The following is a 27,204-nucleotide window of genomic DNA, read 5'->3' on the forward strand; positions in this document are numbered from 1 at the left end:
CTTTCCAGATGATTCTACCCTATGCAGTCAGGGTTAAGAACAGATGAAGAAACTGAGGCTTATCAGTGTTTAAGTGGCTTATTCCAGTTAATACAACTGTCAGGGTGGAGGATGAAATCCAGGTTTCATACTCCTCCACTCAAGGTCTTTACTGCCATAAAGACTCCTCTTAAAGATGTAGTGAGACTTCAAGGGTCCAGGGAGAATTGTGGAAGACAGAGCTAAAAAATATGTGCTTAACAGTGGGTAAAACCAGGAATGAATATGGAGGTTAAAAGAGAGAGAAGAGGCAAAGAGCTTAGGGCAAAGTGCCAAGAAACTGAAAGAAGCAGATGTGTGGGAGACAGAGAAGAAAAGAGAAGGAAGTGGAGGGAAAGAGTAAAGAAGGGAGGTATGGAACAGACAGAGCTGGGATGAAAGCAAGAAAGAGTGGTGACAAGAAAAAGGGAGGTGGAAACGCTGCTGAAGTAGAATGCCACCTACACTCTTCTAATAAATATGAGTAAAATGTTAAAAGTAGGATCACACATCCTTCTTAACATGCCTTTTAAGGATGGGTAAGCACCATGCCGTGCACTTAGCAGACTGTTAAATATTGTGGAGTTGATTTGTTGATAAAAGGGTTGGACAAGAGAGGGCCATCAATTTCCCGAGCCTAATATTAAGCAATCGCTTATTGCTTTCCCTGTGTAATGAGTCAGTAATTCTAGGGAGCAATATTCTAGTTCTCTGTTTGGTGCTGCTACTAGAGAGCCACCCTATGTCGCTTCCCAGCAATGGACAATTTAGACAAGATATGTCAAAATACTTGGCATTTCATAAGAAACCGTCTGCTGTGGTCCCACCAATGTCTTCACTATCCCCAGAAATGGGTATGCTCACTCCATTCACTTGCATTCCTGAAAAGCCTGCCCAAACTTTTCACTTTTTCCATTAAGCTAAACCAAGCAGTTCTCTAGAGATTAATGCATGTCCTTTATTGGGAAACACTGATGCGAGATCAGAAGCCATCTTAATTAAGGTCAATTGTTCTCAGTCTTGGCTACACATTTAGGATCACCTGGGGAGTTTTTAAAAATTCCAATTCCTAGGCAACATTCTAGACCAATTAAATCAGGGAGCGATGAGTAAGACCCATTTATCAGTATTTTTTTAAACTCCCCAGATGATTCTAGTGTACAGCCAAGGTTCAGAACCTGGGCCTTCTTAATGAGATATACTGGGGAACATTACAGAGACCTAGAGAATAAACAATCTGCCTTGTTCACTCCCAGCTGCCCCAAGAAACAAATGTAAAATTGTAATAAATACATTCCCAAATCTACTAGTAATATTAGGCAAACCAAGTTTCAGGAAACTTCATGACTGTCAGGACCCACAGGAAGATGATGAAAGCCCCATGGAGGAGAAGGCTGATGGTAGATGCTTCACTTTGAGACACCATTCTTTCCTACCTCTCTGGCAATATTTCATTTCCCTTTGCAAGCTCTTCTTCCTCTATTCATCCTATAAACATCAATATTCTTTAGGGTTCTTTCCTACTCTTACTTCTTTTCTTATTCTGCACATACCTTATGTAAGCTCATCCACTCACATAGCTCCAATTATCATCCATTCATTGTGCATTCATAAATGCGTATGTCTAACCCATTTCTCTCTCCTGACTTTGAGCTTCCTACTGGATATATCTGATTGGATGCTTCACAGGCATGTCTAAATGTAAACTCAACATCTCAGCTCCCCTACCTCTCCACTCCCGTGCTGTAAGTTTGAATGTCCTCCTGTGCCACATCTAAAGGAATGGCACCAACACCCACCCAATTGCTAGAACTGAGCTAGAAGTCTTGACTTCGCCCTTCATCTCACTCCCCAAGTCTTCTTAATTTGTCTGTCTTTCTGCCGTGCCTCTCTTCAATCTATTTTCTATAGTGCAATCAAAGCTATTATCTAAAACACAATGTCTGTTAAAACTTTATTAAAAACCCTTTAACTCATTGCCTCGGGAATAAAATTCAGATTCATTAAAATGGTGCCCAGGGACCCACATCATGTGGTCTCTACTTATACCTCTATTCCCATCAACTGCCATTATTTTTCTTGCTCTCTGTGCTCCAGCCAAATTGAATTTCCTTTAGTTCCTTGAATGTTGTATTTCTCATCTCTGGGTAAACTCTATCATGTTCATTGCTGCAATCCCAGTGCCTCCCACAGTACCTGGTACAAAGTAAGCACCCAAGGAGCACCTGTGGCTTGTGTGTGTGTGTGCATGAAAGGCTGAATACGTTTTCAGGCACTCAAAGCTTTAGAATGTTCTCCTCTCTGATAATGGGCTAATTCACTAGCACTAATCTATTGATTCAGAATAATAACGCTCCCCTTACCCTACCTGATCCTGATCTCTGTTTTTCTTAGCCTCGGTTTAGCAAACCTGACTCTGGTCTCTTATCCTACTGACCTCACTTCTTGATGTTTTACCACCAACCCTGACCTTTCCCTTTCTTCCCCCTCTCTGATAACCAGGTCCATCTCTGCTTAATTCTGCCTTTATAGTTCAGTAGGAAGGACATTAATATTCGCTGTTCACATCAGAAGCACTCTCTCTTTCTAGGATCACCTCAAAGTTTCCTACCAGAACTGCTTCTTTAGCAGTTTTGTTTGGGTTCTCTACTAACCCAAAATAAAGCAATAAAGAAATAGTTATGTCTGAAATGATTTTCCTTTTCGTAAACTGAAAATATCCTTTCATTCTGTCTTGGCTCTGATTCTCATTGTGCCTCTTCTTGTGTAACAAATGGGACTTTTCTGTTGTCCATTTCAGCTGAGACCCCAAAGCTGAGGTCAGTGGGTATAAAGTGCCACACATGTTAAAGAGAGGTTAGAGTTATTTAGACCATCCATGTAGGACCTCCTACAGGATAGCCCCAAATGAGTTCTGGACCCAAACCAAGAGGGATCCATTGTCCACATCCTGTCTACATGTAAGAAGAGGCTAGGAGGTTGATGAGAGAGTAGATTATTTCTGTGTATGAAGAGAGTTTTATCAGCTCAGAAGTAGGGACAGGAAGAAGGTTCTTCCTCTCTACCCCAAGCCAAGTGAGAGGGCTCTTCGGCCCCAGATGTGTCCTAGAAGAACTAAAAGGAGAATTCTTAGGAGGACCTGACATGTGTTCTGTGAAGTTTGGCAGGCACAGAGTCCAGAGCCTCGTCCTCCCCTGGAAAGGTCTAATGAAGAGGCTGGCTGGAGATGTCCTTGACAATTGAATGAGGTGAGAGAGCTTGGACTACAGTGGACACCACAGAAAGCAACCAAGCTTCAGCTGTCTTTAAAGAATCACATCCCAGCAGAAAGAGGTTGTGAGAGATATATCATCAGGGTAGAAGCTTAGAGGAGTTTTAAGGGGTTAGTCGTAAAGCCTATTGCCTGTATAAGAAAACAGTGTAATGTGGAGGGTCCCAGCAGGAAAGCATTGGAAGAACCCACAAAAATGTCCCAAAAGAGAAGGATCTTGGGCATCTCCCTCCAAGAGTGCACCAAAGCCAGATTACTATAACACTAGTCAATAAAGCATTTTTGCTCCCATTTTACCTTTCTTCTTTACCTCTTCTCCTTCAGGAATTACTGGAGAAGAGGATTAAATAAAAAAACAAACAAACAAAAAAAAACATGTATCCCCTTCCTCCACTACAGTTTCTGATTTATGTCAAGTCTACACTGGTCAAGATATGAATCAAATTAGATGAAAAACTAAAGTTTTGATATAAGATTAGGCTGGTATTTTTAATACCTGAAAAGTGAAATTATTTATTAATATCCAAAAGCTAAGAAATAAGCTTTGAGATGAGATTCAGGATCAGGAAACTGGCTTTGAAAGGCAGTGGTTAAAAAAAAGCATAGGGGCTTCCCTGGTGGCGCAGTGGTTGAGAATCTGCCTGCCAATGCAGGGGACACGGGTTCGAGCCCTGGTCTGGGAAGATCCCACATGCCGCGGAGCAACTGGGCCCGTGCGCCACAACTACTGAGCCTGTGCATCTGGAGTCTGTGCTCCGCAACAAGAGAGGCCGCGATAGTGAGAGGTCCGCGCACCGCAATGAAGAGTGGCCTCAGCTCGCCGCAACTAGAGAAGGCCCTCGCACAGAAATGAAGACCCAACACAGCCAAAAATTAATTAATTAATTTTTTAAAAAAAAGCATGAAGGTCTTTGCTGTGGGTATTCCACCAAGTTGAGCCCTTTCAATAAACCATTAGGCTTGTACTCTTAATGTCTCATAGGGTGGGAAAAGGGGCATATGAGGTAAGCTTAGTAGATAGTATGCTAACTTTTTATCAAACATGCCAGAACTAATATACCCAAATGGAGTTCTCTTCAAAAGGAATCAGTTCAGAAGGCTCTGCAGTTCTTTTACTGATATTGCCGTTGCTCAAAGTATCTCTGAAACATCTCTTTACGAATTGCTTCCTGGGTTCATAGCACATTCTTTTGTATCTATCCATGGATAATCTTTATCCTGTAGTGGTGGGCTGGAGTTTTTGAAATAGCTAAATGTTATTTGGAGCCAAGGCTAATGACTAGAGTGGATAATTTAGCTGAGAAATTTCACTTGTGGTGAAAAACTTCCCAGGTTATGATTATGAAGTGGATTTCTTCCATGACTTTTACTGGCTGAAAAGAATTTAAGTATCCAAATGGTTGTGAGTCATGGCAGTGTTATTTGAAGCACCAAGTGACCAAGTTGGTGTCCAACTTTAAGAATCAGATTGTTCCCAATCTCCTGATAGGACTAAACAGGTGGTAGTTTTCAGATCTTCAGAGCAGATGCCACCCATCCCTCAGTATGATGGTTTTTGTCAGTTCTTCTCATTGTGATATCCTGGAATTTAAAGCTTTATGTCTGACCCTTATTTCTGTTACTTTTTAAACTATAAATTTCTTCTTGTCCTGAAAAGCTAAGTCATCTCACAGCCTCCTTTTCTTTAGACAAAACAACAAGCACAGTTGTTGGACACCAACGAAAAGTCTGGTTAATCGCTCTCTGAGGACTGAGTAAAACTGTTTCACATCATTAGAAAAAAATGAAAATGGTCATTTTGAAATTCAGAATGACTATTAATGACCAACAAAATCAGTATGTTCTCCAGCTGCAGTTAAAGTCCCCATGAAAGGGTTCACACATTGGCTTTCATTGTTCTGTCCAATTTTGAAATTTCCAGAACCTACCAAAGTCTGCTGGACAGCTTTGTAACTCCCTCCATTCCTCAGAGTGAGCAGTAGTCACTGAGCTATCCCAGACCTTCATGCTTTGCTTCAGGAGGTACCTTTGCAATTCCTTTGCTGACCCTGTTGCTGGAGTGATCTGAGGAGTTCTCCCTATCTTGAATACCAATCAGAACCACCACTGAAAAATCAGACCCTAACTTCATCAAAAAGTTAACTGGTGCTTGGAACCATTCAGGTCTATTCAATTTTAAAAACATATGTTTAAAATTGACATCTGGACCAATTTTTGCATTCATTAGATCCCAGATTTAGAAGAATTGCATGTGATTAACATTACAAGACATAAACACTGTGTTCCAGTGATTCAAAAGAAAGCCAGGATATTTTGTATTACGGTGTTTTTATATCTTCAGAATGTCCCATTGTGACTCCCATAAATATCTCCCAAAATCTACCTTATTCTATAAAATTCTACTTCACACTGTTTGAGCCGCAAGTTATAGTGATGCTTCTTGACATCACAGCAGCTCCATTTGCAGTCTAGCCCATTGGCTGAAATCTTTGTTGCCCACTCTGCCTTTGAACTCCTCCAGCTTTGTAGCAGTCACAGCCAAATACCCACTGGAAAAGGGTACCAGCTGAGATGTGCAGACTCATAAAACACTGAAATTAGAAGTGTTTAGAGGTCATCCAGTCCCTACAACTGAGAATACTGCGGCTCCAAGAAGGGCATATCTGGCCCTAGGTCTTCAGTGAACATCAAGATACCAAGGGATCAGAGTAAGTTCGGAGCGCCTGAAAACATGGAAACAGACTCAGACCCATGAAGAGAAAGAACCAGATTAGCCCTTGTCCCTGAGAATCAATAAGGTCAGAAGCAATAAATGTCAAAATAGACAAACAAAGGGAAACTTTTCCAGGGTCTGCAGTCTGTTCTCTAAATACCAGAGAGAGAGAAGGCTATATTGTTCCACTCTCTGAAAGGTAAGATGATAGGCTAAAATCAGCTGATTAGACTTGGGAAGAATCTTTTGAAATCATCCTTTCCTGATCCTTTATTTTATTTTTTTAAAAAATGAAACTAAGGCCCCAGGAGGTTGCCTAATATCATAAAGATTATTAGTGGCACACCTGGACTAAAAATCTATTACTTCAACTTCCAGTATAATCTTTCCATTACGCTACAAGACCTAATACTATTGAGTGCTTGTTATGTGCCAAGCTTTACCTAAAATATGTAATTTTGGTAATATAAAATCTTCCTGACAACCTCTTGAGGGTGGGTACATGTATCAACTCTATTTTTTCAGATAAGTAAAGTTGGGCAAGGAGAGGTTAAGGTACATGTCCAGGATCACAAAGCAGAGGCAGGATCCAGACACATGCTGACTCAAGACTCAGTAAACTTGCCATTCCATACTCCCTTTGGAGAAAGAGGCAGCTCAAGACTTCTGTGCTCATCATTGTGTTGTAAACTGTCCCTTAGGACCTGATGTACCTTCTCTGTTTTTCTAACTTTGTACCTCATAAAAAGTTTGGGAGAAGTATTAAAGATATACTAGAGGGCTTCCCTGGTGGCGCAATGGTTGAGAGTCCGCCTGCCGATGCAGGGGACACGGGTTCGTGCCCCGGTCCAGGAAGATCCCACATGCCACGGAGCGGCTGGGCCTGTGAACCATAGCCACTGAGCCTGCGCATCCGGAGCCTGTGCTCCGCAGCGGGAGAGACCGCAGCAGTGAGAGGCCCGCGTACCGCAAAAAAAAAAAAAAAAAAAAAAAAGATATACTAGAGACTATACATATCAGAAAGAGGAGAGTTTTCTTCCCCCGAGCTCTCAAATATCTGAAGAACGGCTCAGCCATAGAACTTAATTAGGTGCCTTCCATGTTGAAAAGGCAAACATTGCACATAGCATGTCAAGGAAGGGCCCTTATGAAATCCAGATAGCGTTCTGAATTAAAGATATGGAAAACAAAAAGTGGAAATTGGCCCTAGAAGGACCAATTCACCTAAAAATACATTTGCTTGGCTCAAGTGTCAATAGAAAAAGAAAAGAAAAACAACTAATAGTTATTGAGCGCTTACACTTATTAATTCATTTAATTCTTACAACATCCCTGTGAGTGTAGGTATTATTATGATATCCATTTATGGATGAGGAAACTTGAGGCACAGAGAGATAAGGCAACTTACTAAGGATTACATAATTGGGAATTAGATAATAGAGTGGAAGTTCAAAGTCACTAGAAGGCTTTCTGTGTTGCATTTTCAATTAAATGTTCAGAAAAATAACTACTCCATTTCCTATGTCACTGGGTCTAAAGAAAGCCCACGTGTCTAGTAAGGCCATGTCTGAAATGTAGGTACAAATTTGCAAATGAGATTTATAAGACTGATCTTGCTGTTCTACATTTGGAAAACTGGGCATCTTTCCCTAGGAAGACCCCCTTTGAGGTTTTAAACTATGAATATTAATCACGGGCTCCCCACCCATTTTTAGCCTACATATGCTCTAAAGTTGCTAGGTCCAGAATAAAACAGATCTCGGGGCAGCTACAAACTTAGGAAGCTTACAAATACCCCTGGAGGGCAGAGCTACAGTTGGAAAGATCTGATGCTTTTGTTGGCACCAAGGAAAAGCTTGGAACTACACTGTTTCCCATCTTCTGTTCCCCAAAGCAGACTCCTTGCTCTTCCCATACTCCTCCTGTGGCCAGCTGAAATGGCAACCTCTTTCTGAAGTCTTACTTATTTCTTCAGTTAGAAGCAATTGTTGCTACTTCCTCCTCCTTGTTCTGCCGCAGATTTGCATTTTAGCACTTGCTGCTTTTGATCTTCCGTGGTAACGACTTAGATGTCTGTTCCCTCCACCGGGGTATAAACTGTTTGAGGGTGGGGACCAGAACAGCAGCATCACCTGGGAGCTTATTGGAAATGCAATTTCTTGGGCCCACCCCAGTCCTACTGAATCAGAATCTCTGGGGATGGGGCTCAGGAATCTGGGTTTTAGCAAGCCCTCCAGGTGATTCTTTATGCACCCTAAAATTTGAGAACCACTAGAGGATTTAAAGCCCTCCAAGTGGGGGATGGAACACACAAGTGAACCGAAGTAAGCTGGCTGGGCTTCGTACCTTTGAGTGGAAAAGACCACATACCTCACCCTGCCCCATCCCCACCTACATACACCCCTCCATTATGTCTGTCTATAAATACAAATGAAGCAGCCAGAAGGAAACCGATAGAAGCCAGCGTGCAGTAATGTGGCCTGCAAGTTTTCAAATCAGACAAAGCCCTGGCAATTGGGGAGGATCGCGAAAATCTGTGCCAGAGGCATCAGGGATGATTCTAGCCATCTAAGCAATTTACAACTAAAGGCAACTCCGTGTTATTACTGTTAGCAGGGAGCAACGGGAGTGTTACCTGGTTTGTGGTTTTTAAATCATAAAATGTTATAACGAGGTTAAATTTGCTCTGGTATAGTAGCCTTCCTGGCTGCCCAGATTGAACTTTTTAAAGCTCAAAGTCTTCTGTGATCCCCTAGTTCCCATCCAGTTAAGTGCAGACCACTTGCTCTGCATACAGGGTCCTCCCTGATCTGGTTACAAATCCACCTTTTCTAACTGTCACATAGAACACAGTTATTTGTAGCCACCTCAAGTTAATTTTTTGGAATAAGGCAGAGCAGGTCTCCATGAATGAAAATGATTCCTTACACCTGTGTCCTTTACCCCAGTAGCTTCTAGCAAATGGGGACTAGTACCCCTTGGAGCAGGAACACAATACATGGCTAAGTTTCTGTTAATTAATATATGTTTATATTTTAATTTTAAGAAATTTTTCAAATTATAAAAGTAACACATAATTATGGTAGGAGATTCAAGTTGTATGTGAGGACATAAATGATTCCTTAAATAAACAGAAGTATCAACTGTTAACAGTTTCTCATGGAGCACAGGCTCCGGACACGCAGGCTCAGCAGCCATGGCTCACAGGCCCAGCTGCTCTGCGGCATCTGGGATCTTCCCAGACTGGGGCACAAACCCGTGTCCCCTGCATCGGCAGGCAGACTCTCAACCACTGCGCCACCAGGGAAGCCCTTTGTGCCACCAGGGAAGCCCTGCTTTTTTCACTTACTTTATCTTGGACAGCTTTCTACCTCTGCAAATAGTTCCACCTCTTAGTATTATAAAAATATGCCATCATTTATATAACTTTTCACTTTTTAAGAGACACTTAAGTTGCTTACATTTTTGCTGTTATCACAATGTTATAACTAACATTCTTGTATTCATTAATTCATTTACTCAAATATTCATCAATAGTTATTGGTCTCTTTATGTGTAACATACTGTGGGAAGGACTAGGTATACATATCTGAATAATATTCCTTGCCTTATGGAGCTTACAATCTAGCAGCAGAAATATATAGACTAAGTGAAGATATAAATATATAATTACAAATGATGAGAAGTGCTATGAGAGAAATGAAGTGTGCTAATGTAGAGTTAGCTAGGAACACTTACCTGAACACAGAACCAGGGAAGGACTTTTTGAGAACTTAACATTTAAATTGAGACCCAGAGATGGTAGAGCATTCCAGGCATAAGGAACACCATTTGCAAAGCCCTAGACAGAAAGAAACTTAGCATTTTCAAGGAACTGAAAACAGGCCAATGTGGCTAAAAGATGATGGATGAGAGAGAGTGGCATGAAATAACGTTGGAAAGGTAGGGAGAGACCAATCGTAAAATACCTTGTAAGCCATGGTAAGAAGTTTGTGTTCTATCTGAAGAGTTCAGGGAAGCCAATGGAGAATTTTATTCAGGGGAGTAGTGTGATCAGATATAGATACAGATATAAGTATAGATATAGGTGTATAAAAAACTACTCAGATACTCTGTGGAGAACAGATTGCAATGGGACAAGGCTGAAGCCAGGAAGGAACCTGTGTTAGCAGTATAGGCAAGATGGTGATGGATGGTTTGGGCCAGGCTAGTGGCAATAGAGACAGACATATTCAAAATATTTTTAAAAGGCAGAATTGACATGAATAACAGGAATGGATGTGGGGATTGAAGAAGAGAAACCTGGACAATTCACTGCATGGGGAAGATAAGGGGAGAATTAGTTTGGGGGGGAGGCTGAATTGAGGGTCTATTTTGAGCATGTTAAGTCTGAGATGCTTGGGAGACATCCAAATGTAGCACTGAGTATGCAGATTAATCACAAGTCTGGAGCTCGAAGGAGATGTTTGGACTGAAGATATAAATTTGTCAGTGTATTTATAAAGCCATGTGAAAGTATGAGGATTGACGACGCACAAGAGAAAGAACAAGAGAGACAGAGACTAACCTTCTTTAGGAAGGGCAGCACTTCTGACTTGTACAGGAAGAGTGGGGTACAGAGACAAACATGCATAAATTGGGTGATGGGAAGAAAGGAACTCCCGAATCATGGTTTCTTATATTGCTTAACGCGTAACGCAAGGTCGTGGACTGAGAGGAAGGGAAGTGAGTAGAGAAGAGGATTTGAACAGAGAGGAAAGGTGCAAAATAGTCATCTCAGAGATTAGAAGAGCGAGCTTGATAAAGAAACTAGAGAAACATCATAGGATTACTGGTAGCACCAAAAACACATCTGAGGCATGGAATCATATTTAAAGTGAAACCTGTCTGCCTGATTGTATGCTTTTCTCCAGCTACATTCAGCAGCTTGGGTACAAAAATGAAGAAGACAGGTGGTTAAGGATGTCTCTATGTATTGCTGTAGGTCTGTAGTAAAAATACCTGGAAATAAAGTTACTTATTTAGGGTAGGTGTATTTTGAATGTTGATAGATATCACTATCAATCGATATATTTGCAGATTTAGCTGGAATTTTTAAAATTTTATTTATTTTTGGCTGCATTGGGTGTTCATTGCTGTGCACAAGTTTTCTCTAGTTGCGGCGAGCGGGGGCTACTCTTAGTTGCGGTGCGCAGGCCTCTCATTGTGGTGGCTTCTCTTGTTGCAGAGCATGGGCTCTAGGTGCACGGGTTTCAGCAGTTGTGGCTAGTGGGCTCTAGAGCACAGGTTCAGTAGTTGTAGCGCATGGGCTTAGTTGCTCCACGGCATGTGGGATCTTCCGGGACCAGGGCTCGAACCTGTGTCCCCTGAATCGGCAGGCCGATTCTTAACCACTGTGCCACCAGGGAAGCCTGGAATTTTAAAAAAACAAAACAAAAACACTGTTTTCATCTCTGTCTCTTTCAACACAACAAAAACAAAAACACTAACTGGATAATAGTGTTATGAAGACCAATAACTCAGAAGTTTCAAAACAGAAAAGTTTAATATAATTTCAGGAGAAAAACAATTTACTTGCATAATTTATCTTGTGTGTATGAGTTTTTTGCTGCATGTTTGTTGGTTGAGTAAGGGTTTGGGGTGTGTGTGTGTGTGTGTGTGTGTGTGTGTGTGTGTTTGAAAATTGAAGGTGACCTACCTTGCCCTGAACAGACCCAAAGACATCATGATTGAGCCCAGAGTGCACTGTAAGTGGTTTGTGGTTACTACCACTGATTTTTCACAGTGCCTTCCCACTGTGCATGTCTATGTCAGGAAAATAGAGTGGTTTGGCTAGATATGATTGGGATTTGCTGTGAGTGGGGTGGAGCTGTCAGATTTATATGGCTTTTTCTCTTAAAAATATATGGCCTTCCTTTTTCATTCCCAGGAACTGTAAAGCTCATTTGGAGCTGTTGCTTCCCAATCATGTGGCTCCCCATGTTCTAATGAATGCACAGCACAGTTCTCAGAGGGACTACACTTCCGGCTGACACATCAGACCGGAAGCTCAGAGTGGTTTGATCCCAAAATTCTTTCCGGGTATCCACAATTTCATAGGTCTCTCCTTTCACTTACCAGTCAGAGGTTATTGTAACTAATTGGGTGTCTGTCCTCCACTGGCTCTCAGGGTTTGATTTGCACACACTTAGCTCCACTGATGGAATCACCACGTGGCCTAGGGAATGAGCGTTGATCAAAGTACCATCCATCCTCTTGCTCTCCAACTTTTTTTTTTTTTTAATTCCAGCTCTGCCTCTGGAAATGCCCTCTAAAACTCGCATCACATGCTTTTTTGATAAAATGACATGACTCAGAGAATGTAAGCGTCTAGAATTATATCTCATAAAGCTCACCTTTCAAAACTTAAGTATGGGGCTTCCCTGGTGGTGCAGTGGTTGAGAATCTGCCTGCTAATGCAGGGGACACGGGTTCAAGCCCTGGTCTGCGAAGATCCCGCATGCCGCGGAGCAACTAGGCCTGTGAGCCACAACTACTGAGCCTGCGTGTCTGGAGCCTGTGCTCCGCAACAAGAGAGGCCGTGATAGTGAGAGGCCCGTGCACTGCGATGAAGAGTGGCCCCCACTTGCCAGAACTAGAGAAAGCCCTCGCACAGAAATGAAGACCCAACACAGCCATAAATAAATAAATAAATAGATAGATATTAAAAAAAAACGTAAGTGTGTTGAATTGAAGCCAGTCAAGTGAACTAAAAGCTGGCTGGGGGAAGACAAACACAGGAGAGCGAGGGGTGACTCTGGGCTGAACAGAAGGATGCCGGCTGTGAGGCTGTCAGGGACGAGCAACCATTTAATTGTTATCTCTCTCATCATCATTCACAATCTAGAAGGCAGATGTTAAAGTCACCTTAATGAGAATGTAGGTGACACTAAATTTAGAGGCATTCTCCAAGGTATAGAAAATGTTGGTGGAAAGTACACAAAAGAAAAAAATGTTTTCTCCAAAGCTGCCAGTACTGTAATAGAAGGTTCAGAGGTTCAGAGATCATCCAACCATGCGTGATACCTACCTGTCCCACACATGAAGGGCCTCAGATGTGCAACTTGGGAGCTTGAAAATATGGTTAATTTTACTGTCCAAGTACGTTCATCCACTCTGTGGCTGTAGACCGTAGGATTCAGAGGTCCATTTTTACAATATGCTGGGCACTGCACTGGCCATGTGATAGGAGATGAGTTTAGTTATTCAACACATACTTATTGAGCACCAACCAGCCTTGTGCTAACACTGTGCTAGTTTCTAGGAGTATAGCTCTGAAGGAAACAGACAGGATCTCTTGCTCTCAAGAAGCTCAGAGTCTGTCTAGGGAAGAGACATAATAAATAAGTAACCAGATAAATAAAATAATTACTACAGATTGTGAGAAATGCAATAAAGGTTTGGAGAAATCTGGTGAAGGGGCTATTTTGGATAAAGTGATAAAGATAGGTCCCTTAAGGGGGACACTTAAGCAGAGGCCTAAAGTATGGGCATGAGGTAGTTTCAAGAAGAGCTAGAGGGATCACTTTTGCACTGGGGCCATAGAAGGGAGCGGGGCCCAGAGGATCCACAGAGCAGCAAAGGAAGCTACATGTAGTGAGGCAGGAGAAGAGTGACAGGACGAGGGGCTGGAGAGCTAAGCAGGAGCCAGCTGGTAGAGAGCATGAAGATCACCACGAAGAGCTTGGATTTTAGTTTAAGAGCAATGAGCGGCCACTGACAGGGCTTAACAAGGAGCTGATATGATCTGATTTAAGTTTGAGGAGGACGACTTTAGCTGATCTGTGGAGAATGGATTGTCTAGAGTGGAAGCAGAGAAGTCTAGATAGAAGGCGTTTGCAGACCAGATGGAAACTGTGATGACTCAGACTAGGGTAATAGCAATGAAGAGGGCAGAAGGGGACAGATGAAAGATGGAGTAGGAGGTAGAAATGAAAGGACATGTGGATGGACTGGATGGGAAGTAGTAAGGATAAGAAAAAAACCATTTTTACATTCTACCTCCTTTTATGCAAACCCCCGGATAGTATTATCCTAAATCACAACAATGCTGTACAAACCCCAACATGGGTTTGAACTCTCCTGAAAACATGTTTCCACCCCTCCCCAAGCAAGGGTAGACTGGCTGAAAATCTTTGCAAGGGACTTGAATTGATATTAGCACAGTTGGACACTGGTCCCTGTTCCAGAGTAGTAGGCCCCAGAAATTGATACCAGCTTCATCTCCCCCAACCCCAGTGAGCCCTGATCCTAATCTAGTCATGATCACACAGAGGCAGTCCTCCACCATCATTCACTTTTATGGTTGAGGTTTTCTCTCCAGGCCTCTACCCTGCATTTATTCCTACTTGAATTCCTAACCCACCCTTCTTCCCATTAGTGTCATCTGTAAACTTAATGATGACCGTGTTCTGTACTTCCGCCTCCAGGTCCTTTAGAAACAATGTTCTCTGTATTTATTTTTGAAGTCATGAGCAGATGCCCATGCTGGGTGAACACAGACACTGAAATCTGAACCAAGGAAATGTGATTTTGGAATGAGACTGGTTCCCCATGACTCGTGCTAAACTTTATACTATGGAGTTTAATTTAATATTGGAGCTAGTGTTGTAACCAAAATAAAACTTACATCAGAGTTGATCTGATACATCTGATAATGTGACTGTTGTTATGCTACGAGAAATGATGTTTGTGTAAATGACTTACATACGTTTCTATTTCACAGTCACACCATAGCTATAAAGCTGTAGTTTTCTTGTAAGAATTGTCAGTTATTACCTCTATCACCCATGTGAACACAAACTCATAGTAAAAGACAATTTCCTTACTTCTAATCATTGTACTCACAGGGCTGAGGTTTCCCTTGCTGCACCCAGTCCTATCCTATACCTCCCCCCTACACTCCGGTCCTTAAGTATCACACATAACTCATTCTACTCTAACCATACTACAAGGATAGACATAGCAGAAACTCTAGCTTCTGCGGCTGTGGACTTTTTGCCTGAGGCAATTATAATATCCCAGTTCTGTGGCACGACTAAGGGGTATGTAATGTTGGAAAATTACATTTTAGACAATGCATTTTTAGACAACTCTTCATGTAATTTTGCCTTACCATCATGGGAGCATCTAACCTGCAGGATAGTTATTCTTACAGGAGAGTTACATTAAAAATTTTAAGTTGAAACACTCATAATGGATGTCAAAAGCTGCCAAGTGCTACTTCTCTCATGCTGCCAAATTCCCAAACCCTTTTATGGAAGTAAAATATTGAAGGATTTTTCTACCAGTCTTGCCCTTCTGAGCTCACATGCTACCCAGCCCACCCTACTCCTAATGTTTCATTTCCTGTTCTTCTGAGATCTGGAGGCCACAGAGGTAGGTGTAGGTCACTACAGCAGCCCAAAGGCCTGCTTTGCTTTCTCTGAAACTTGTGGGCTTCACCCGTCAAACCCAGTTTTCACCAGAGGAAGATCCTTCTATCTCCCTTAATTAGCAGCTGCTATCTTTTCTTCTCCTTCTATGGCTTTTCCTTTTATAGTCAAAAAGCCACTTTGGATCTCTCTTAGGCCTGTCTTCCCAGAAAGTAGTCCGTCATTCTCTCTTGTGTTTTTGGACTCCCACCCTATTTTATAGTATCTGCCTGTGAAATGTACAAGAAGAAGGAGATATTACAATGCTATAGCGTTGTTAAGAAAAGTGAGGACTGATCATTCCTCCTACGTAATACGCGGGACCCCATGCAAAATGAAAATGTGGGACCTCAAATTTTAAAAAGTGCTATTAAAGGTACTAGAAGGCAAAGCTTTTTCCCTTTCTGCCAGTCTCTCTCTTGACTATGGTATTTTTTATTTGCCATTTAATGTTGTTCTAAGTAAAGAAATGAAGTTTTAAATAATTAGCATGAATTTTGCCTTTCATCTTTGTATTGTGCACATGAGACTTAAAAGCTAATATTAGAGCATTTAGGTTGTGTGTGAATTATCAAAATTATACAATTTGTACTTCATAGGTTGTACATACATATGTATTTTGTTCTTACCAGAACAATGGAAACACTGCACAAAATTAACTCAACTGTTTTTTATTTCACTTCTTGATGTGTGGACATTCTACCAATATTCCCTACCTTCAGATTATTGATAAATAAGAAACGACTGAAAGAAAAAGAACTGTGAGTTGCCCTATCTTTCCCTTTACTTCTGCTTTCATTTTCAGCAAAAGTGATTGGCTGATACAGAGAAGTAATATGAGTAAGAAAGGATATGATAGGATTCTTTTCTGTTTCATAGAACGCTATTGCCTTCTCCCTGTGTTTGAAACGAGTTCTGGTGTGAACAGAAAGTGTGGCTTCTTGAGGCTGTCAGCCCCTCTGCTCCCCACTTACACACGCTCACTTTGCACTCCCACGTGTCGTGGATACACCAGAATTCTGTGCTGTGGTACATCACAAACACTGTATATTAACTGGAGAGCAAAGAACTATAGACACACATATTGGGTATATCTCCTCTGCTCACATGCATGCTCCCTTGTCTCATTAGACTTCATTTACAAAACAGGAGTTGAAAGACAAAATTATTAAGAATTTCAAGACAGCAACAGTAGAGCATTAAGCCAAATGCAGGGCTTTTTTGAGCACAGGGCCCTTCTGAGAATGGGGACAGACAGAGGGTTATAGGATTGGGTAGTTGGGAGAGCAGGTGGAACAGAACCTTGACTTTGCCAAAGGAAATGTCTTATTATGAAAATCCCCTAACCTATTGGACTTTATGCTCCAGTTTCTGTCAGGAACATCTGAAAATTTTGTTTATATCTTTGGCTGAGAAAGTAGAGAAGATAGGAGGGAACTCTGCCAATTTTTTCATTCCAGTTGACAAGGAAACTTCACTGAGGTAAAAGTGAGAGACCAGGTATTGAACCTATATGACACAGACTTTAATTCCTAATTATAAGGGAAATTTTAAATGCATTTTCAGTGTCCCACTTATACTTTTAAAACACCTGTTGTCACTTAAAACTAAGAAATGGTGATCAGAGCAAAATTAGAATAAAATTTTCCACCCGGCTTCTTTTGTGTGGAGAATTTGCTTTTGTGCAATTCAAGACTATGTCAGTGTGCTTTTGCAAATATCAGAATTATCAGATTACGTGGTGAGATTTATAATAATGTCTTCATTCAGGGTTCAATAAGCTGTTTTCCAGCTGGCAGGTTCCTGGAATTGGACTTTCTTTTGAACTTTGAAATTTTTGCACATTTCTAAGGGTCCATATTCTATTTCATACTGGGTTTCTGCGCCAAGGTACTGTTGTTTCCAGCTTCTCCATCAACTAATATTTCTTTGTGCAAAGTCTGTAAAACCCTGTAAATGAAGCTCTTTGGGTTTGTAATGATTGCTTTCCAACATGTGAGGAAATATCAAAAGTAATTACTGAGTTGGTACTGTGGCTTCCCATTTGCACGTACTAAGAATGATAATATATATTGGCAAAGTACCTACTCCAAAGTGTTCCTGTCACTAACCCTCAATCACTCCCTGAATAGTAAGGATGAGGTAATGGCTGGAAATAAAAACCTCTTCCAATGGTTCTGTGCTGTGTCCAACCAGGAGGACGGCTTGTTGTCCCTGGTCAGAGGGCAGCACCCATGAAAAAAAAAAAGTTAAGCCCCAATCCAGAAAAATTTTGCCATACGTATGACCACTTTGGTTAATTTTGTTTCTAGTGTATTTTCTGTTGGGAATGATCCAGGTTGGCAATATGGGTTTGCTAGTTAATTACCACATCTTCTCTTCCCTTGATGTTGACAAAAATGGTCACCATAATGAGAACTAGACTCAAGGCACGGAATAGATACAGGTCTTCCGCCTTTTCTCTCTATTGCCTCTGTCTCCTCCTCTCGAGATTCCCTGATGGAGGTGGGCTCTCTTCCACAAGACCTACTTACTCCCATCCCAGAACTGCCTCAAAACCTCACACACTTCTTTGCTTTTCATAAAAAGGGAGCAAAGTACCTACCAGATTCTATTACAGGAAACGAAGGGGAACAAAGGTTCTCTGTCCCTCCCCAGCTTGATTCTTTATCTTTTTCACATGCCCTGGCTTTGGGGTAGTAAATATACTTTGGTGATTGCAAAATTAACTATTCTTTTAAAATCACATAAAGTTTGATATCAATGAAAATATCCTAAAAGCCATTAGATATATAGTTTCGCCTTAAAGGATGGATCTTACCTTGCACCTTGAAGTCCACTTTACTGGGAGGCCTGGATCCACTTGAGATGGGCCTTGTAGAGCAGGATCTGGACTCTAGACAAGCTTAACGGACCCCATACAAACACAGACAGCATATTCTACACTTAAAACAGTAAAATGTGAGGTTATTTGGGACAATTTCCTGAAAATCAGTTTTTAAGTCTCTCTGTAGGTGATCCTGGGGTCTATAAGTTGTGGTGTTCATAGTAATTTAACTTCTGCCCAAGAGCAAGGGGAGAGGTAGAGAGACTAATCCAGTTATCTGCAGCCAGCATTTCTTTTCCTCAGGAAAGATCTTGACCTTAGAAATTCCTGAAGCGTAGAAAACCCTTCTCCAGTGTTCAGAAAAAGTAAAGGGAACTAGCCCCTTCTGCTAACCCTGGCTGAGTGTGGGGTGTATTTGTCCTGCAGAAGGTGGATTGATAGACAGAACCGCGTTGGTCATGCTTTCCCACCAGTTCCACATTGTAGCCACTTCAGGTTCAGGCATGTGTGCCAGATTGAATTAAATGCTTTTTTAAAAGTCTCCAAAGCAGGAAAACATCTTTCTCCGACTGGTATTTTTTTGCATATTTGCTAATGAGTGTCCGCACAATAAAGACACGGTCTGTAGCTTGTTTTACCAGAAGGAGAAATCCAATTTGGCTTTGGTGGATGTTGCTGCTAGTCAGATATAGTTTAATTCTTTAATTGAAGCAGCTTCAAAATAGCTTGTGGACAATGCAGTGTTCCGCGGGCTTTCCTAGACCTGTCTGGGTGGAGACCACCTTCACTTTGTGGTTCTGAATCCCCTGAGCTTGTCAGAGTGTCTGTCAAGAAAATGTCTCCTCTGCAGTTGGTTGACTCTGCCGTTGGCCTGTTGGAGCTGTGGTTAAGTCTGTGGCTGACTTCACGGACTTTAATTCCCTCCTTGTTAGCCAGAAAGGTGCTAGCATTGTGCCACCCTGGACAAAAGAGTGAGCCAGCTCCTCTCCAAAGGCTTCCAGGAATCTCTCCACTGGTTCAGCTTCAGTAGCCTGCCTAGAAGGCAGCCTGTTATCATGAAGCCTCTATGCTCTAAGTACCTTACATGCACTTAACTTTCCTGATTTGTACAAATACTTTGGAGACAGAAAAGTTTGGTGTAAAAGAAGACAAGTTTGGGGAAAGAAAAGATCTGCTCCAGGTCACAGGTGCTTGTGCCCCTCTGACCACCAATACCCAAAGGATGAGTCAGTTAAGGAGAGAGAGATGGGACCTCAGAGTTTGCTCAAAATCTACTTAGAGACCTTACTGGCTTTGGCCAAGTAAACGCTAAGCTCTTCAAGGTGTGAAACTGTGTCTTAGTTATTTCTACTTGTCCAGTATATCACAGGTGCTCAGCAAACGTAGACTGATGATAATAATGATGATGATGATATCTAGACAAAAAACATGTATCTACTACCTATTCATTCATTTCTAGTGAAGGCAGGACCTTGTCCCTGGCCTGATTCTCTAAGGCTTTGGTGCACGCAAGTAATTGTCCCCAGCTTTTTCATAAAAGTGCCGCTGTTCACTTGTAACCTTTATCTTTTTTGCCCACTTTTTCTTTCTATCTTGTTCCTGAGTTTTTCTCTGTATATACTTTAGCCTCTGCTTGTTCTCTTCTGATTGGCTAGTTGTTTGAGTTATGTCTTATCTACCTTGGGCCATGCTTTCCCCATCATTCATCCTTTCTAGAATATATTCAGATACCATACATGCAAGCACAGGCATTCATATAGAAGATGATTATTAATAGTAGTATCAGCTGATATTTCTCTGTGTCTGTTACTCACCAGGCACTGGGCCTTTGCATTCATTATGTTAATCCTCACAACATCTTCAGAGGTAGGCACAAGTGTCATCCTATTTTACAGATGACAGTCCTGAGGCTTAGAGGGAGAGTAACTTGCCCCAGGTGGTAGTCATACCCAGGAAGTGCTGAAGTTGAACTAGAGCCCAAGTCTGACTTCAGTTACTGCCACTCACGTTATAGGTCACAAAAATGATGTCAGTGAGGTCTCCTGAGTGAAACAAAACCTCTGTACCAGTAGCCCCCTCACTCTGTGAGGACATTCTCCTTGACAAAGCCCTAGCCACTCAAGCCCAGTCTTCACTCACTGCCTCTCAACTGCTGACCAGCTCCAGGTGAAAGCTGTAAGCCACACTCGAGAGCCTTCCTTGTTTACCCCAGCATGACTTTGCCACCTGCCCTCATGGTGTTGTGAGAAGAGCTGAAGGAATATTCTGGGGCACTAGACACTGGGATGGAAGCTTTCCCTTACTCTACTTCCTGAGTGATAAGCACCAAAAGAAAGAAAACATTCATGGGTAAGAACTGGTTCTACCTTCCAGGACTGGGCCAGGCACTTTCCCAGACCCCGTCTCATTTAAAGTTCATCATGATCAAGCAAGAAAGGTTTTCGTGGTTGAGGAACTTGTGGCTTAAAGCAGTTGACTGACTTGCAATGAACACAGATAAATGAAATTTAACTGGAATTCCAGTCCAGGGTGCCTGACTCCAAAGCTCATGCTTTTCTGCCTCCGCTAGGATCATACACAAGTGTCTGGAAACCCAAAGTAGTCCAGGGAGCCAACACCATTGCAAAAGCAAAGAGCATAATATAAGTTTTTCCGTGCTTGGAAATAGTTGACTGGGGTGAATGCAAGGAAAGTTCTTAAATGATTCTTAACAAGATCTTAGACATTCTTACATGTCACCATCGAACATAAAGTGTTAGGTTTAATGGGATATTTTTTACTTCCACTCCACATAAATAAACAAGTATGGGTGTGTCCACATGTATATTTATGAGATACCCTATGAAGTGTGGGAGGGAGATGCACCAATATTTTCTACTTTCCACACTCTAGGTCAGTGGTTTGCCAAACGAGGAGCCCCAGGGGAGATTTGGCAATGTCTGAACAAATTTTTGGTTATCACAACTAGGGGAAGGCTGTGCTACTGGCATCTAGTAATTGTAGGCTGGGGATGCTGCTAAATATCCTACAACGCACAGGACAACCTGCCGCAACGGAGAATCATCAAGCCGAAGCTACCAGGAGTGCTGCGGCTGAAAGACCCTGCTCTACATTTTAAGATGAGGGAAATGGTACACTTTCTCCCAGGTTCCTGGCATTACAGAGAAGGGCTTATTCCTAGCATATCCCTCCTGCATCCTGGGTAAAAAAATAACTGTGCCTGGAACCAGGAATCTGTTTAGGAAAAACTCACTGTTTTTTCCTTTACTCTCATACTACTGCCATACTCACAGCAATTCTGACACTGGATGTGTGGATTTTTTTCTCATACCAACCAATTATCGGACACCAGCTGGGTGTCCTACAATTCAATGTAGTTCTGACACTGTCTGCCTGGAGTTAGCGTTAGATCCCACAACTTAATGGCTCAGTCTCACAAGACTGCCCCCACTTCAGATGCCAATTACAAGTCTCAGGTTGTCCCTGGTACTTTTGACCGACAGCCTGGTATAAATCAGCATTTATACCAGGTTGTCGGTCAAAAGTGACTTCCTCCTCAGGTTTGATAATTTGCTAGATCAGCTCACAAGACTCAGGGAAACACTTACTTAAGTTTATCAGTTTATTATATGATAAAGATACAGATGAACAACCAGTTGAAGAGATACATAGGATGAAGTCCAGAAGAGTTTTGTGCATAGGAGCTTCTGTTCCTATGGAATTGGGGTGCACCACCCTGCAGCACATGGACGTGTTTACCAGCCCAGAAGCTCTCCAAACCTCATATTTTGGGGATTTTATGAAGGCTACATCATATAGATATCAATTATTAACTCAATGTCTAGTTCCTCTACCCTCTCCAGAGAATGGGGGAGTGGGGCTGAATGTTCCAAACTTCTAAATATGCTTGGTCTTTCTGGTGACCAGCCTCCATCCAGGAGCCCAATAAGAGTAGCTGAATTAGAGCAAAAGATGCTCCAATCACCCAGGAAATTCAAGGGGTTTAGGAACTCTGTGTCAGGAACCAGGGTCAAAGAACTGAGGAACTGAGGGTAGATAATAATAACGTATAACACTACTTCAGAGACTCTCTCAATCAGGGAGAACCCAATGAATTTAGGAAATTTGACAATCCTAGTGAAATCAGACTTCTTATCACTTACTTTTCTGTTTGCTGAATCCCAACTTAAATTGAGATTCTGGCAGCCTGATCCTTTTCTCTTCCCTGCAGTGCTCAATTGATTATCACATTTGTCCCAGGTTAGTTCTTCATATTTCAGGCCTATTCTGGGCCTGCTCGGGCTCTGCTCAGGTCTTCAAGGTACAGCAAAGAGGGGTGCAGGGCATCTTAGGGGCTAGTTCAGCAAGGAGGAGTGTGTTTACCTGTACCTAATTCAGCCAGTGATGTGTGGCCTCTATTTTACTAATTCGGAGCATTCAGAGGAGGAGAGAGGATGGGGCTGATTTTTATCTCCAGGCAGCACTAGCTCTGAATTTTTAAGGGAGCTTCAGACTGAATTCACTTATCAGTAAAATAAGATGTTTGGCTGCGTACTGACATCTTACCCAGTTGATCAGGCCAGTACTTTTAATTCTAGCAATACTTTGGAATCATAGATTCAGAGACCTGCAGTAGTGAAAGTTATCTACGTAATTTTAGTATTTTCATTCATTAATTCAACAAACATGTTATTAAGCACTGGTGCTGGGGCTATAATTCTGTCACCTCTGTACATTGCTTTTATCTATGTCTAAGCCTCAGTATCCTCACCTGTAAAAAGAAAGATAACAGTGCTTCGTCATAGGATTTATTGGTGAATTCAGTGAGATAATACATGTTGAGCACTCAAGAAATGTTTGTTGCCATTGTTGGAAGAAACACGGACCCTGATCTCACTGAAGGGTCTAGGGGAGAATACACTAGTAAATAGGCAATTAACAAACACTGTGAAAACTGTTGAGGGGGTTACCTCAGTGTTCACAGGATCACATACAAGAGAAACCCTAACCTGGACATGGGGCTTCAGAGAGGTTTCTGAGAGGAAATTTCACTTAGGCCGAACCCCAAAGAATGAGAAGGAGTTGGCTAGGCAGGGCATGGGCAGAAAAAGTACCCTAGACAAAGGGAGCGGTATTTCTAAAGGCCCAGAGGTGTGGGAGAATAGACCTTCCAAGGAACTGGAAGAAGGAAAGGAGTAGTCGTCAGATAACTGCTGTTTTCGTTTAGGTGTATATCCTTCAAGTTTAACTGCACAGAGACACGTATTTCCCCTCAAAAATAAGATCACCCTATTTTAGAGTCTGTTCTTTTTCTACACACTATAATGAACATCTTTTGACATCATTAAATATGCTTCTAAAATAGAATTTCTAGTGACTGTAAACTATCCATAGTTGGATCCACCACAATTTGCTTATCTAGTAGTTTATTTATTGAACATTTAATTGTTTTGAAGCTTTTTCCCCGGTAAACATAATGCTGTGATGATCATGGAACCAATTAAGATTCTTTGGTCATAAGAAAAAAAGGGAGAGAAGGAATCTAGGGAGCTTAAGCAGAGAAGAAAGGGAGTTGTTGAAAAGCTGAAGCACCCAGCTTGGAAGGGATAAGATTCAGGGCAATGAAGAATCCTGGTGGCAGCACCAATGAACATTCAGTCCCCTCAAGTTGCCACTCCATAGAGTAAATCCAGTCCAGCCGCTCTTAACATGCTTGGCCATCCCATTCAGTTTCCAGATTCCCTGGAAAGAAAGTCCAACTGGCCTAATATGATCAGTTACTCTCCTCAAGGGAGATCAGGGAAACTTGATAAACAGTATACAATCATGGCTGAACCATATCCCAAAAGAAAATCCAGATGCTGTGATCAAAAGGAGGAAGAATTGATATTAAGGCACAAAACCAACGACTACTACAACCATCTTACTGATAAATCTTTGCACATATCTATGATTATTTCTTTGGAATAAATTATGAGAAGTGGAATTGTTAGGTCAAAGGGTATAGAGCAATTTGAGGCTTTTGATGCATATCAGCAGGTTATTCTCAAGAAGGATTACTTCTGGCAATTCATCCTTTTTTTTTTTCTCTTTTTTTATTGTGGTAAAATATATATAACATAAAATTTGCTGATTTAACCATTTTGAAGTATACAATTCAGTGGCATTAAGTACAGTCACAATGTCATGCAACCATCTCCCGTGTCTATTCCAAAAATTTTTCATCACTCTGAACCCATTAAGCAATAACTCTCCATTCTCACCTTCCCCCCAGATTCTGGTAGCCTCTCTTCTGCTTTCCGTATCATGAATTTACCTATTCTAGATATTTCGTATAAGTGGAACCATACAATATTTGTCCTTTTATGTCTGGCTTCCTTCACTTAGCGTGTTTTCAAGGTTCATCCATGTTGTAGCATGTATCAGAACTTCATTCCTTTCTATGACTAAATAATATTCCATTATATGGATATACCACATTTTGTTTACCCATTCTTCTGTTGATGAACACTTGGGTTGTTTCCACCTTTTGGCTTTTGTGAATAATGTTGTAATGAACATTCTCATACAAGTTTCTGTTTGAGTACCTGTTTTAAATTCTTTGGGGCATATACCTGTATACCTAGGAGTGGAATTGCTGTGTTAGGGTAATTCTATGTTTAACTCTTTGAGGAACTGTCAAACTGTTTTCCACAGTGGCTATACCATTTGGCAAATCATTCTTGATACTAAGCTCTGGGAAATGTTTCACAGATATGTTAAACTTCGTGACTGGAGTATTCAAGATAAGCAAGAATAGTTCAATTGCATTTTTTGCCAAAAGTAACTCTCATTAAAAGCATGTAGCTTGGCATTTTTATAGCGAACTTATCAGTTTTTCCCTTGCCATTTTGAACCCAGACGACATCACCTATCTTGTCTCAATGAGCACGTGAAGGCAGGCCTGTATAATTCTTTGTGCGAGCTTGTGATTTCCTTCACTTGCAGCGTGCCTAGAATTCTGATTTCATATTCAGTGCTTCTGGTGCCCCTTGTATGATGACCTTCTGGGCTGCATTTCTAGGTTGGAGGCTTCCTGATTCTCCATTCCACTCAGTTCTCTGGTTTGGGCATCATCCCCACTGGATTGGGCTAGAAATTCCTCACTACTACTACTGTGTACCACAGAACCCCAGCTGAGCCAGTGCTTCCTTCCACCTTTACTCGGGTCTGGGATTGATGGGGCTGAGTACAGAAAACCTCTGTAATTTGTTTCAGAACACATTACCTGAAGTCCAGTTGTAGATAAGACTGGCTAAGAGAAGCAAGGAGCAGGGGATCAGACTGGGGGATGTGGGTACCTTCAGGCCCTTCTAGTTCCAACTGTTTATTGAACACAGGTTCTAGGTGCTCAGGTTCTAGGTGCTGTATTAGGCAGCTGTGAGAAAACACAGTCCTATCATCATTGAATTCATAGTCTAGAAAATAAGACACACATGAATCAGAAAATCCTACTAATAAATGTGTAAATATAAACTGAATCAAATGTCCTAAGGGAAAGAAATTGTTTTCTGAGGACACATAACAGAAATGTGGTCCAGGAAAACTTCCCTGGAAAAGTGACCCTAGAGTTAACACCTGAGCTAAGAGTTAACAAATTTTGTGTGTGTGTGCACCCACACATGTTGGGGAGGGGTGTGCGGGATAGGAATGGGAGATAATCAGAGAAACAAGAAGGCCCTGTCCATAGTGGAAGGGATAAAAAAAATCAATGTCCTTGAGGATAAAAGGCCAAGTAGAGAAAGGTGGGAAGGGACTAATTCATGGCAGAACCACTGGTTTTAGCCACTGTCTCTAGCCGGCAAGCAATGGGGAGCCATTTGGCAGTTTTAAGTAAGGTGGTCAATAAATGGATTGGAGGGGATTTCATTCCCTCTAGAGAGGGCAGCAGGGAAAATTGTAGCTTTTAGTATTATTTCCAAAGATGCTTCAGTCACATGGAAACTTTCTAGATCTGCCCTGCAGCTCTCCCTCCGTGGAGGAAGTTGGAGCAGCAGGGTTCTTTCCTTTACACATGAGCCCTGGCCCACCGCCACATCTAGAGCAAAACTCCATGGGGATGTTCCACTTCACTTGTTCTTGGCTCTCTAAGGTCAGCTATCTAGAGAAAGAGTGGCTACCGGGGTAGCCTCGTGCCTACTAGAGCTATGTTTTTGTGACTTTGGAAGTCAGGCAAGAGGCTCCACGATGGAAAAATATTTGTCATTTGGCTTTCACACTTCAGTGCATGTACACTTCCCAGAAAGAGAAAATATTGAGATTAAACAAGTTTAGGCACCTGCAGCAACGCCTATCAGTGCTCAGGAAAACCATAAACTTTGAACCTTGCGAAGTTATCATTTCACTACGATTCAGCCCTGAAAAACCTCCGATCAGTTTCAGGAGGTGAAACTTGATTCGATCATTCATTCAATCAAATATTTACTGAGTACCAATATCTATGTTCACAGGCACCAGATATGCAAAAGTAAGCCCTGATCTCAAGGAGTTTCCTTCCAACCTTCCCAACACATGCACACGTGCACACACACGTACACACACGAGTTATATTTATGTTTTCAGGGCAACTTAGAGCATAATTGTGTACATACTAGAATACAACTATTTTCATGAGGCTAAAAAACATCTTTCAAGGAATAAAGAGAAGAAGAAGCAACGTTTATTAAATATTTCGATATATCAGGCACTAATAGATATTTCCAGGTATATTATCTCATTAAATCCCTATGAGGAAACTGAGTTTTATTTTATTTTAAACATTTTTTATTTTTTTAATGTTGTATCTATTTTATTTATTTATTTTTGGCTGCATTGGGTCTTCGTTGCTGCGCACAGGCTTTCTCTAGTTGCGGTGAGCGGGGGCACCCCGTTTTTTTTTTAACAT

General features: G+C 41.6%; 1 protein-coding gene across 3 annotated transcripts in view; it reads left to right on the top strand.

Annotated features, from left to right (window-relative positions):
- Positions 1-27,204, top strand: part of HPSE2 (heparanase 2 (inactive)) — a 575,892-nt gene that overhangs the window by 515,040 nt on the left and 33,648 nt on the right. The gene's annotated exons all lie outside the window — the stretch shown is intronic.

This window comes from Phocoena phocoena, chromosome 16 (assembly GCF_963924675.1).
Source record: "Phocoena phocoena chromosome 16, mPhoPho1.1, whole genome shotgun sequence".
Classification (NCBI taxonomy): domain Eukaryota; kingdom Metazoa; phylum Chordata; class Mammalia; order Artiodactyla; family Phocoenidae; genus Phocoena; species Phocoena phocoena.